This window comes from Rhinolophus sinicus, chromosome 15, assembly GCF_057876585.1.
Source record: "Rhinolophus sinicus isolate RSI-liver-muscle chromosome 15, RSI-T2T, whole genome shotgun sequence".
Classification (NCBI taxonomy): Eukaryota; Metazoa; Chordata; class Mammalia; order Chiroptera; family Rhinolophidae; genus Rhinolophus; species Rhinolophus sinicus.
The window spans coordinates 113,010,685-113,025,725 of NC_142515.1; positions in this window are offsets into that span (position 1 = coordinate 113,010,685).

Genomic DNA, 15,041 nt, shown 5'->3' on the forward strand with positions numbered 1-15,041 from the left:
AGAAGAAATTATAATATTTAATACACTAAGAAAAAAAATAAAAATATTTAATTTGATGTAATGGATATTCCCAAGTGTACAACGTAAAATCAAAAGGAAAACTTATAAGAACTCTAATGTGGACCTTTGTATCTGCTACATTCAGGACAAAAATGACACATGAAAATATTGAATTCTTTAGCATCAGAGATATACAAATTCATACAATAACAGATTAACATTTATTCCAAAAGGCGAGTCAGCCTCTGTTAAACAACAATTGTTGACATATTTTTAAGTTTCTGTGTTAGGGATGGTGTCTAACAGGAGAAGGAAGGGTCTGGGTGGTAAATTATAAGGTATGGCTGATGGAAAATGGCTGGTTCCAAGTGCAAATAAATTATTTAGCAGTTACAGGTTTTTACAGCCATTGAAGGGAAAGAGATTATATCTGTCAAGTTAAGATAGAGTCAGGTTTAGACATATAGTACGTGCATTTGCTTCCAGGATTAGTAGGGACAGGATTTAAGAGCAAGTGTACCACGTGGGAAGCTTTAGTTTAGGATATTTTCCCAGGCATGGCAGGGAGAATGGCTAACCATCGTCAGTGACCACTGATGACTTTGGTTTCATGAGGATGCCAAAGACATCCATGCCTTTGTTTGCCTAAAAGGAAGAAAACTGCTTGCAAGTTTGTCACAAGGGGGATAGCAATGTGATCAACAGAAAGAAACTAATAGAAATAGATAATAGAATATAATTTACTTTGCTGTCCATAAAGATACAGAAACTTAACTGCATGGAAGTCAGCTCTACAATGCAGAGAACACAACAGCATCCTGATCAAGGTCCATGATTTCCTGGCATATAAATCTTCATGCTAATAACAGCCCCTGATCAGGGTGGAGATCCCATTAAGTCCTACAAAATGAATCCTGGTGCTGTTGTTGTTGTTCTTTTTAATACACTGCCAGGCTCTGGCTGTGGGCCTGTCTTTCCATGAGATGTAAGGAACTGATAGCAATGCAGGCATGTTCCTGAGTATTTACTGTGAGATGAGTGGCTGCAAGGTCATTTCCCAAGCACACTGTCCCCAAAAGCCCTAGGTGCCAGGCTTTCTGGAGGTCTAACTCTAAAGTTATAAAATGACAACTCTGTCCTGAAAATGGGTTAACTCATTATGATCATTAACAAAAACTAAAAAATAAAAATAAATCCAATCAGAATTGAAAACAAAACAACTAAAAACCCTCTGTTCTCTTAGTATCACTAGATGTTTCCAGCTGTAGACATTCGCTGTACATGACCTAAAATTTGGATGTAATTGTCTTCTAGCAATGGCTATAAGTTGTATTTCTTTACAATTAGAATCGAGTTATTAAATTCAATTTAAGTCACCTGTGGCTTCTATGTGATGCTAATTGCATAATATCTTAAATAATATGAACAATCTTTACAGTGTTTCTATTAATAGTAAATAAAATGGTCAAAAATAAGTTCTGTGACATAGATTTGTTACTTTGATGTTCAAGAGGTCAGTAAATCCTTTAGGAGCATAAAGTGCAATCTCTTAAAAATAAGCTCATGCTTCATACTTATCACTAATAAAATTTAGACAATGTTTCTTACTTACTAAGTGATGTGCAGTTATCAAATTATAGATTCACCTTTAGAAATGACTCACTGACAAAAGCGTTCGTGTAGCCCATGAGTTTTGATTCTAGAAAGCAGTTTTACTTCCATAGCTTGTCACTCAACTCAGGCAAATATGATTAATATGTAAAATGTATTTTCTTTTGGAAATATAAAATAAATATATATTGAAAATATTTTAAACATATGCTTAGGTTTTAAATTTTAAAGCTTATGTACAACAAATCAGATACAATCTACACATCAGTGTGTTTTTTTTTCTAAAAGGGAAACCAGATAGTGGAGAGATTAAGAGGCTATATGAAAACTAGTGTATTAAAATGGAAAGATGATGTTGACTTACTAAAGGAGGCCATGTATTATGAAAGTGATAAAATTTCCTTGAACAGGGAACATGAAGTCTTTAGTTGGAGGGAATAGGAGCAATGAAAATATACTTTCTCTAAATTTAAGACATTTCTTAATATAATACAGTACAGAAAAACTGATTGCACAAGGTCAGCAATTATAGTGTGAGGGAATGAGATATTTGAATGAGGGGAAAAACTAGCTTGAATAACTAAGATTGAAGGTAATTGAGAATGGTAACTAGTCAGGGCTAACTAATGGACTGCTACGGGGATAAATATTAGGACAGAGTTTTGTTCACTTTATATATCAGTGACCTGAAAGATGTCATAGGCACTAAGAGGATAAAATCTGCTGACTTCAGGATAGTTAGGGTGTTGAAGAGGCAGTCACAAAAGAGTGCTTAGACTGACTTGGACAGGCGAAAAGCATGGAGTGGTAAGTGGCTTACTCAATTCTATTCTGAAGGAAAAAATTCCAGGAACTTAAAACCATAGTATAAAAAAAGAATATATACTTCTAAAATCTCCAGAGGATTGGACTCTTGAAATACACTGATGTAAATCTTTCAAGCTCTGCTTAGAAGAAAAAATATAGGGAGGAAATATAAAAGTAGGCATTCAGGATATGGAAATTGTATCAGTGTCATAGAAAATTTTACTTCCACCATAAAAATCCATGTCCTAATTTCTCATCCACCCCTCCATTTTTTTTCTCCTTTGATCCCTAATGGGCAATCAATTTATAATGTTGAGACTGTCGCTACTGCTTTGTTTGTTCTTCTTAGATATTCTGGAAAGGGTTAGAATGGATAATGAGCATCCATCTATCCTGACTGTACATGTGTGCATTAAACAGTTAACCAAATAGCACAGCAGAATGCTCTAACAAGGTAGCCAAAGAGTATTTTGTCCACATGATAGTCATAGTTTCTGTGGGCATCTTTGCTAATAAGGAACCATAAAAAAGTAGAGGAGAGTAGTTGAGTAACAGAATAATATTTTGTAGCCAGCACTCACTTCACTTAAACTCTCAGAAGACTAGTAGTCCCTGACTATTCCTGTGCCAAGGAGGAGATCAGACCAGATCTCCCTACACCCTTGATGCTTTGAACCTCTATTCCTCAAATCTGAGCAACAGCAGTAGAAATAGAGCACTAAATAATATATAGCACTAGCTACTGACGAATTCTTCAGTTAAGGGGGGAAAAAAAGCCTCTCTTCCACTCTATACAGAAATCAGAAGGTGTAGCATCAATTATGCTATTCCCTTGCCTAAAAATATGGAGTAGTTTTGCATTGCTTACAGGATGATATTCGTACACTTAGATAAATAACATATACTGAATAATAATTATAAATTAAGGCACTGAGGTTTGAGCTTATTTAGTGCTCATAATAATTCTGCAGTTGGTGTTATCCCAATTTTACAGATAAAAAAATGAAGACCAGAGGTATCAAATCATTTTTTCTGAGATCTCAGATCTAGAGAGAGATGGAACCTGGATCCATGCCCAGGTCCATCTCAGGCCAAATTTCTTGTTCTTTTCAGCACAACCTGATGCATTTGTATTTACATATACATCGCCATAAACAGATGGTTGACAGGAGGCTGGGTGATGGAAGAATAATGCATAGACAATAAGGTTCTCTCTCTCTCTTCCTCTTCCTCTTCCTCCTCCTCCTTCCTTCCATTGTCCTGTAATTCAAGTCCTTCACCAACAGGACCAGTATCTTGCAAATCCATCTTTTTCATGTACCTGTTGAACCACTCCACCATCTGTTTCCCTCGATGTTCCTCTCTTTTTTGCTACAGGCTGTCCTCCAGTCTTCACACACCTAGTTCCCCACTGGGAGAACAACTCTCCCAAATCACACTGTCTGTATTGGTCTTTTGCACTGTAGCTATTCATGTACCTCATGCTCCTCAGGGCTGTTAGTGGTTTCATTACCATCGTACATTCTGCTCACATCACTAGCACATTTCCCTGTGCATGGTAATGGGTTAATATTTGTTTTTTGAATGAATATACAATATATGTTTGTTGAATGAATATGTACTTATGTTAAATGCTAATTAGCATATAGTTTACCTATAGTGCTGAATTTGTTACACTTGATTACCACCCCCACCCCTTAGAAAGTATTTAAAACAGAATCACTATTGTCAAATCCTAGATTTTACTTTTCTGTTTCAGTATTATACCAATTTGCAAAATTTATGAATATTCTTTGAAAACATTTTCCTTTTTCTTAGTGAGTCTTATGACTTAGTTTTATGTCATAATATTCTGACTCTTCAGTTCGCAATGCAGGCTCTGTAATTAGATTACCTGGATCAAGTCCTGACCCTGACACTTACTAGCATTGTGACGTTAGGCAAATCACTTAACCTTTCTGTGCCTCAGTTTCCTCATCTGTCGAATTGGATAAATAAGAATACCTACCAGCCTAGAAAATTGCCTGGAATATTAATAAACACCTAGCAAATATTAGTTCAGACTAAAATAATTGTAAATCTGATTATGTTATTTCCTCCCACATTACTCTTATTTCACTGTATATATATTTCTTTCCCTCAGGGAAATGGAAAGTTAATTTAAGATGATAATGAAAATGAAGGTAGACTTGTTTTCCACATCAGGTTAAATTAAGCTCACAATTAAGCTCATAGTGGATTATTGATAACCTGCTGTGGGCCAAATGCTGGCCCCGTGCCAAGTGACACAAAGTGGACAAGATCTGCACGTGTAGCACTGACCCCTCTGAGCTCATGGCATGTGTAGTAGAGAAGAACCTTTAAAATCACACTATTCTGTGCTCTAAATGTCGAACTGTTTGGAATATGTTCTCCAGATGCCAAATTATAATGTATTACCAGAACTCAGTTTGTTATTCTTAAACAACAAAGTGATTACTTTGTGAATCACTTTAATACCAGCCCAGCTAAGAACTCAATCCCAGCAAAGAACAGAGTAAAAACCCTGGGATAAAAACCCCTTACCTGACAGTATGCACTGGCCTCCATTCTCTAGAACAGTCCCATCTAGAGAACAGTCCTCCACTAAGAAAAAACACCTGCTTTGCTAAAAATCTTTCACTCCTCAGCTGATAACTATAGACTCTCGTTTCCCTAGGTTTTAGAGCAGCACTAGGATGATTCTTTTGGAAAAATTCTATATGAAACATATTAAACCTATTCAAAAATGACTTCTTAATGCATGGCTTAAAAGCATTGTCTGAAATAGTATATTTGGAGGGCAATAGACTATTGTATATTAAAATGTACACACATTTTAAGAAAGGAAATATTGTATAAAAATTACTCTGATGGTAACCACTTTGAGCACCTCTTGTAAATGCAGACATCAAATGTGACTTATATTCATCTTTTGTTGTCCATATATATTGAGTATTATGAATTTAATACAGTTTTTTCCTTTCCTAAAATGTGTATACATTGTTTGGCACCCTCTATCATTTATTAGTAAAATTAGTTTCATTAATAAGCTTTTTGAATAAAGTATGCTGAACATATATGTATATATAATATGTATTATATCTATAGAGCCAAGTTGTAATTGAGTATAGCAATATTTTCTTATATATTTTTTCTCAAATCCAAAGCTAAATGCAATGGAATGTCTACTGTGTGTGTGTGTGTGTGTGTGCAGAACCCCCACTATATATACATATAGTGGATTCCTTTTGTTTTAAGGAGTAAATTGCTATGGATTTCTTATTATGCTATAAAGTGGACACAATTTTATAAAAATTGTGAAATGCAGGAAGTAAGACAAATTGTACATCAATAAGTCTCTCAATGACCTTCCAGCTTGGCTGTCCTCATTTTCCACTGACATCTTAGGACAACCAACATAGGTTCTAGATTCAAAGTCTCCTCTCAGGAAAAGAAATAAGAGAAAATAGATAGTTTAAAGTTTCTGTAGCATTCTACAAAAAAAGTTTTATCATGGTTTAATATCATTTCATAAAATTTTATATCTCTTGTATGATTGCATAAGAAATGGCAAACCTCAAGAGTCAAATTGTTAAAATATTTTACTTTCATTCTAAGCAGTAAAAAATAATTCTCATCATCAGTCCCATTTAAGAAAAAAGGGCTAAGGCCACACATATATGAGAAAAGCAAATTATTTTAATTGATCTCAAAACATAATGTCCAGTGACACATTTAACTTCTGAATAGTGAATGGCAGTGGTTATATCTATATTATCAATATGATCATGTTTGTTGAGTCTCATGCATAGCCCAAATATCATCACCGACGTACATTGTACATTATTTGCTTTAATGAGAATAATATACTGAGCAACATTGAAGGCCAGGAGTATAATGTACAGAATGTACAGGACAGATTAAGATTAATACTCTGAAAAAAAAAGATTAATACTCTGTCCTCAAAGAGTCTTACATTTTGTTGCTCTGAGGACAAAGGCGCACAGATCTCAAAACAGGTAACTAAGTGCAAACCATGGTGACATATGTGCATTAGAGCAATATGAGTTTAGGCTTTCAGATTAAGGAAGGAAAAATGATCGCACATTAATATAAAAATATTCTGAAACACTCAAAAGGAAAAAAGGAGGAAAATATAAAACAAAAGGAGGAAGAGAAGCTGCTTATCCAGGATTTATCTTTAAAAACAAGACACATATCTAGATAATGAACTCTTAATTTATGTTCCCAATAGACTGTGCCATGAGGGGAGAGACAATGTCTATTTCTATTCCCGGTGTAATCTGAGGCACCTGGCACAGTTCGTGGGGTGGAGAAATAGGCACTCAATAAGCATTTGGTGAGTGACTTCTCCCTGTTTCCTCCTCTCTGTCTCTCTCTCTGTCAAGTTTCAGGATCATGTGCCATGCTAAACTAAGCTTCCTAGCTTCCTTTTCCTATATTAATAGGATTATATTAAGTTAAACCAAATGAAATTTTGCTTTTAAGTCAAAATGGTTAAAAAGCAACTATTTCATGTGGTTCAAGTTAATAATTCAACCGCTGTCCTGGTGTTAATCTATTCACTGCAAGAAGAAGCTAAGACAATGGATTACATTGAACTAGCACAATATATGATACCTTTTCTCAGGAACAAGCTACTAGGAAGCCTTCCTGGAACCTTATTCAAAATGACCCACAGGATGATGTGATATGGATGTTAACAATAGTGACAATTTTGTTAACAATTGCGTATACACTCTAAACCGAAGCCTTTGAGTATATAACTGGGCCCCACACTAGACAATGACGTCTAATACCTTGACATTCAGTCTGGATGCTCTGCTTCCTACTATTTATCTTTCCTCACTAGAAACGGTTAAAAAAATGTCAATGCTTTAATTTTGATATAGTGGATATATCCCATGGTGGCTTTTCTCCTTCTGCTCCTACAGGCCACCTGTCCTTTTGTATCACTCTGATAGTCATTCTCAGTTTCACACTCTATTTCACAAAGAGCTCTAATCTCTGGGAGTTGGATTGTGACAAGAAGTAATGAACTTAGATGGTCAAAGTGATTATGATGCCTGGTATTGAGTTAAGAATTACCACAGAGCCCTATATATTCTCATGACAGGGGATTGTGATCATATAATTTATCATCTGAATGGGGACACTTTTTGATAGTGAAAACTGAACTATTAATAATTATGCCAGGACAATATACCTAAACAGAGACTGTCTCAGGCAAACGGAGACATATAGTTACACTATAGTTTGAGCATTTCCTCAGAACACACTCTGGGAGATGCTCTGTATATAAAATGGGTAATAAAGTGAAATGACTAACTCACTAGAAAGTGATTTAGATATTGTCATGCGGGGCGGCCTGCAGGGTCTCTGCTCCCGCTCCCCATACAAGAACGCAGGACATGGTGAGGCCAAAAAGGAACACCCACGGAGCCATAGGTAGGGGAGTCATACCACTATATTCTCTCTGGCGGCACTATACTCTCAATGGAGGCTGGATTCACACTGTCCGCAAACCGCCATCCACACTTGCCAGCCCAGCCACCATCTTCTTGCTAGCCCCCATTCTTTCTTTCTCCTCCTCTCTTCTAGCATGGCCACAGCAGTTATATTAGTGGCCAATGGCTCACTGGTTACAGCTGATGGCCATGCAATCACAGTTGGCCATTTACTACCTGAGCCAGCACCTGTCTATGTGAGGCCGAGAGCCGGGAAACTACTTTCTGGGGCTCTGCCCCCACAGATATGAAGAATGAAAGGTCACATGTTATATAGGTTAAGTTTATCTCCTTCAATTTTTATATTCTTGATTTTTGTTTTCTATGGGGGCTTTATGGTAGGTTCTACACATCTTGTTGCATGACTTCTGGCAAACAGTACTAATTTTTCTGATTGTTTCCTTGTATTTCCTAAATACATTTGAAAGGAAAGACGTTTCCTTCCTTGTGATCATATATTATGCTGTTACTCACAAAATCCTTTGTTCTAGATCATGCTTGTTCAACTACAGTCGTTTCTAATTTGATTCAAAAATGAGTGAATTAAATTTATGTAAGAATATTTGTGAATTATTTTAGTTGTGAGGTGTAAGACAAGGAGTGTAACAAATTCAGTTCAAAAATCAGAACACTCACATTTAATTTTTTCTTTGCGGTTAACCATCTGTGATGTTCACTAAGTAGGTCCCCATGTTCACAAAGTCACCTGGTAGAGAACATGCTAAGTTTCTTCGTGCTAGGATTGTGTGAGGTGGTGTGTAAACCTCATTTGCCTCCTACCACAACCCTGTACAGGCAATACTACATTCTCCATTTGCAAGTTCATAACTGAGGCTTCAAGAAATTGAGTAACTTCCCCAAACCCTCACCAAATAACGGTAGGGGAGGACTCAAATTCAATTTTGTCTGTAAAATTCATGCTTCCAGCCTCTCATTCATTTACTTATTTTGAAAATGGGAATCTTTTCCATGATTTGAAAGATTGCTGTAAAGGTTCAAAGAATAACTGAATGCTAAGTTTTAAAAACTTGTAAACAATCTGCATATTTGGGTATTACTGGATCCTTTCCCTTATATATTTTTAATCATTCATGATTTTCTAATTCAGGATTTAATTTAAAAACTCTGAAATATTTATCATATTTTATAACAACAAAATGTATCTTAAACATTTTTCAAATGTGTCTAATTTTCTTTGATTCCAAGATGCCCATGCTGGGACAGTATCTCTTCCTGGGGACCCTGTGCCATGGGCATTTGCATCTTTCTATTATCACTATCCTGGGTCACCTTGACATTTTAAAACAACTGCTTTGCCTTGTATTTTATTGGGATCCTTTATTAAACTAAAGTACAATTTGTTTTTAATTATTATGTCATTCCACCATCATCTATAAGGTGACAATCTAGCTAATCAGCTCCAGCATTACTATTTAAGACAAGAGAAGAAGGTGAAAGGAGAACAAGGCAATTACAAGGTTAGTCTCTATGTTCAAAGCATCACCTGAGGCTTCATTCAGGTAATTTCAATTAACTTTTATGGCAGTTACTCAGCTAAAACCTCAGCAAATGCTGCTGTAACTAGATTCAGTGTTCTAGAGTTACACAACTGCTGAAGAATTGAAACTATATATTTTTTTCAGATGTACCAAAAATATTGCTCCCAAAACTGACCTATGTGACATGTTCTCCATGGTCTAATGCAAATTACAATGAATGTGATATAAATATCTCTGATACCAGGGTCATAATGGAAACATTAGCAGACCCTTTACTACAGGAGCCCTGCAGGGGGCCATTAAAATATTTTATGGAATTGCTATTGCCAGCCTGAAAGCCAATGGCAAAGAGTGGGAAACATAAGCGATTGTAAAAAGAAAACAAAACAAAAACCCAGTAAGAGACAATGAAGATAACATTAAAAGCATAAAGGTGAGGAAAATGCCTGTGGTGTATTTCCCATTCTCTGTGACCTTGGGTTTCAGTTTTGGCTCTGTGTTCATTATCAGTTAAAAAAAAAAAAAAACTTCCTTGACTCCTATGCCCACACATCCTTTATATGATTACTAAGAAGAGGAGTGGCAAAGCCCTAAACTAGCTGTCAGAAAACATTTACTGTAAATTATAAGAGTAAAAGATCCTGTAAGAATTTTCCCTCTGCAGCCTTCATTATTGTCTCTCAGAGAATCCACTGAGAATGGCAGGAAGATAAAAATTAGATTGAGGCCTTTTACAATGTTTTGACTGTTCATATTAACAAATTCAGCTTTCTACCTCAAAAAGGCAGCTGGTTAGCAAAATGCCATTGAATGAAAGAAATCTTTTAGCCATGGTTAAACTGCCAGGTTATTCCAGATAAGAATCACAGAGCAAAATAATCTAGCTGTAGAAATATGTACTCAACATAGATTAAAATATGAATTTGTAACTGATTTTCAACAGCCCTTTTTCAAAATAACAATTAATAGGTTCCTCAACTCCTAATATGTTTAGCTTTTCCTTCTATAGTATTTTTCTTTAGCATAAGAACAAAAGAAATATTTTTGCTTGAAGTTTAAATGAACTAGGTATTGTTTACTCTGAATGAAGTGAGAAATTAGGGCTAATTTCTCAATTACTTTCCATCATAAAATATTTCATTCCAGGTATCTCACGGTTAAATTTGAAGTTAGGACAGACTACCAGGAAAATATCTCCATTTATTCTATTTGCTTTGCATGTACAAATGCAGTCTTTACATAATTTTTTTGTAGAACACTGAATTAAATGTGACCACAAAATCTGTATTTTTCCCATATTTAGTTGATATTTGATGAAAAGTTTGGCAACTTAATTCTCATAAAAATGATTAAGTAGAATTACTTTGGCAAGACTCAGCTATCATGTAATGTTTGGGAAAGTGGATAGGAAGGAAGATAGCGAATAGGAATCTCTCGCTCTCTCACTCACTCACTCACTCACTCTCACATCAAATAACATTTCTATAAGATTCTTCCATAGTCAAAGTCCTAAAAAGTTGAGCATGAAACTTATTGGGGTTTAATCCTTGTGATCAGTACAAAGTAGATTGCTTTGTTTTCCTTAGAAAGTGTCACTTTCCGATAAATATAATTATGCTAATAATTATTTGCCCATTACCAATACATTTTTTACTTAATTTTCTGTTAGTGCAACTCTAAGTAAAAGATCCACTTTTACGAAAAGCATTATATCTGAACCAGAAAATAGAAATTATTTGCCGAAATGACTGTATTTCTCTTAATTTTTGAAATCTTTCAAAAATGGCCTGAAGCATTCTTGAGACCTATAGTTAGTTAATATTTAAGGATTTCCCCTTGTACCTGATGGGGTTCAGGACACGATAACCCAAAAAATGGCAACTTGACATATTGGCGATTTTAAGCTGATGGAGTTTGAGAAACAGCAGAGACAGGAAGGTCACTCTAACCTTCACCCCAACACACCTTCTCCCTGAAATAGGTCAGAAAACACTCAAGCAATAGATGCCCTCATTATACACAGAGGAAAAGACCAACCTTATCTCTAAAGACAAAGGGACCCCATGAAGAATCCTAACAAATCTCCCCAGGTTTACTACTGATGTCATTCTCCCTTGGGGGGGAAACTTGAATAAAACACAAATGAGAGATATTCCATGATTGTGGATAGAAGTTCTTTATATTATAAAGATGACAACATTACATATATTCTATAAATTTAATACAAACTCAATTAAGATTATTTAGCTATTTAAGGAACTCAATAAAAAGTTATTTGAAAAATAGAGGTCCACAAATAACTACAACCTTAAAAATGAAGAATAAATGGAGGGAATTTGCCCTGCCAGATTTTAAGGCATATATTTTAACATGCAGACCCTGGAGGCTGAGCTAGATGTAGTGCCATGTAGTAAAAAGACACAGACAGGTAAGGATCCCACTAACTTTAGGATCCCCAAGGAAGGCATCCAAAAGGAAAGAGAGAGAATAAAATAAAGGCCAAAACTTCTGATCCTCGTGAAATTCTGCACTAGTGAAAATGTAAACTAGTGAAGACCAGCTTCTTACCAACAATTTAGCAACTCCTCCAACCTTGAGGAATAACACACAGAGCGGAAGGCAGAGTTTCTTCACAAGGCAAAGGATGGGAATGATGGCGAGTTGTCTTAAGGGTGAGAGTGGGAGCAGTGGGACTGGGGGAAAGGGGCTCCCCTCTTCAGTAACATTCTATCATGAGGATATAGCATATGTCACTGAGCCATTTTCCAATTCTTAGAAAATCAGATTGTGTATAATTTTTAGCATAAATAATACCATGATATATTGGTAAATTTAAAGCATTTTATACCTGTTCCTATCATCTGTCTATCTATTTATCTATCGATCGATCGCTCGATCGATTGATCGATATATCATTCTATCTATCTACCTTGCTTGCTTGCAAAATTTTCAAAAACAAACAAAAAAACTCAACATCCTTTCATGTAAATGTTTGTAAGATGAACATTTTCCTTCCCAATGAGCAGGCTCACACTTGCCCTGAGGAAGATTAGTGTAACTCACTTTGCACAGTAGCTTTCCTTCCATTTGTTTTCCATCAATATTGACTCTGAAGTCAAAAGTATAGAGTTGACAATCAGCATGCACTCTTTTTATCTAGACATTAGCATTTACATAGACAATTGAGACTGGCTTGAAATCTCAAAATGTTTGCTATGAGTAGACGGGACTCACACACAGAAGACTTCTTTGAGACTAATTTCCAGATTAAGAATTTTTCTATTGCTCATACTTTTCCTAGAGTCTGACGTAAATATTACAAAACTTGGTTGTTTGTTTGTTTGTTTTGTTTTTTCAAAATTAAGACTATTATTTCCTCAACTCAGTATGGAAATTGAACTTAGTCCGAAGCAAATATAATTTCGATACTTATTCAAACTCCTTGCTTTCTTTTTCCCAATGTTTTCATCCAAAGTCTAACATTCTCAGCTTTGTTTGGAAATGATGGAAAAATAGTTTTAAATATTCTAGAGACTGCTTCCTCTTTGTCTTCTCAAACAGTATTTGTAGAGTTCAAGACGTGATTACTTAAGCTATTCATTCCTGTGTTTTATTTTATTCCTTCACTAATTCATTCAACAAGTATTTATTGAAGGGCTTCCCTGTGCCATTCAGTGTGCTTGATGCCATGGTGAATAAGAGAGGCAAGAGTTGTGTCCAATGGGGTTGATATAAAACAAAGTAATTACAAATTGTGATCAATGAGTGCTGTAAATTAAATAAAAAAGAAGCTGAGATAGAAAATAATGGAAAGGAATGACTTGGGATGGGGGCTTTTTCACTGGCAAATCTAAGTGGGCAAGACCATGTGATTTTTTTTTTTTTCTGATGCAAAGAAACACATTCATTTAAACTTTAGTAACAAATCATCAATATATGAATATAGCACACTGAATATTTAATGAACTAGTAGAGAAAAATGTATCACAATTCTATCAAATCGTCTTGATACACCAAATAAAAGTTTCAAGGTTGTAGCCAAAGACTTGCCTTAATGGTATTATCAGCAACTGACAACAGTAGATTTGGGCTATCTCATTTTAGTCATGTTGCTAAATGAGGCATATTCCCCTGGAAGCCATGACAAGTAGCACCAAGGCAAGAAGATTGAACTGCTCTGGGAAGGATTTCCAAGAATGAGACACCTTAAGGACTAAGATCCTATGTTTTCAGCAGACAAGCTTTACTGCATAAGAGAGCCAAGTCACTAATCTCTATTTCTTATCCATGGACCGCAAGGAGAGAGAGAGAGTGTGTGTGTGTGTGTGTGTGTGTGTGTGTGTGTGTGTGTGTGTGTATGCACATAGATAACCCATTGGAACTATGGTCTCTCTGCAAGTATTATCTGAAGACAGTGAAAACCTAACACATTTTAGAAAAGACAGTTTCCTATATGCATCCAAAATTATTTTAGCAAAACAGTCATTTATAAATAATTGCATTACATCTTTCACGATTAATTTATCTAAATACTAAACATGTAGCACAAAAGATGCCTTCGTTCACGTCAAATTCATGTAAAGCTGTAAAATGTCATTTTTGGAAGACAAATGCTATGGAATTTTGCCCACACATGAAAAAACCAACAACAACAACAAAAAAATACCCTAGCAAATATCTGCAGCCACTCAACATACCACCCCACCCTGTAGTTCCTCTATCTATCAAATGCAGCTGGGCAGTTTAAAGATTATTTGTTAAGAATGCATCTAGTCCATGTTTTTTTAAAGTATGGGATCCAGCCAACAGAGAACTAAATGACCTTTTATTGCCACACAGCTCTTATTACCTCTTCTAGAAATCAGCAGTGTAAATATTCCACCTTATGTCAACTAACACAGAAACTGGTACAGCTAGTTTACTGGAAGCTTGGCATGGTGTGTAAATTCACAAGAATCCATCAAGCTCTTTTATTATTTATACTGTAAGATTTGTAGCCTGTCTGTAGAGTAACAGGTGTAGCCCCTGTGGGTCAACCACCACCTGAATTATGCATGGGAAAATGAAAGCAATACCATATACACCACAGTTTGGTATTAGTATTGTTCATTTGGAGGACAGCTTTTCCTATGATGGCTGCCTGAAAAATCTTCCCTTAGCAGTGGTCCCTGTGCTGTATGGTCCTGTATGAACATTAAGGCTACTTCCTGTGTGCTTGACAGAACAAAAGTTTAATCCTGGCCTCACCTTTTACTATTTGCTGCTTTTTTATTTTGGTCAAGACATTTTAAACTCAGTTAAACTAAGTCTCGGTTTTATTATCTGAAGACTAAGGAAAACAGTACCTATGTAATGAATTTCTAGTAACCAGAATATTAATAACTGGATTCTATTATTATTTAACACATATGAAGGTCTTAATTATTGGAAAGAAGGGACAGGAATAGAAAGGCAGTTATTTTTTATTTGGAAATTCCTAAGGTCAAATCTATGTGACCATCATGAAAGGTTGTATATTATAATGAGTGACTGTCATTATGTATTAATTTAATATAGATCCCGATATCATCCACAG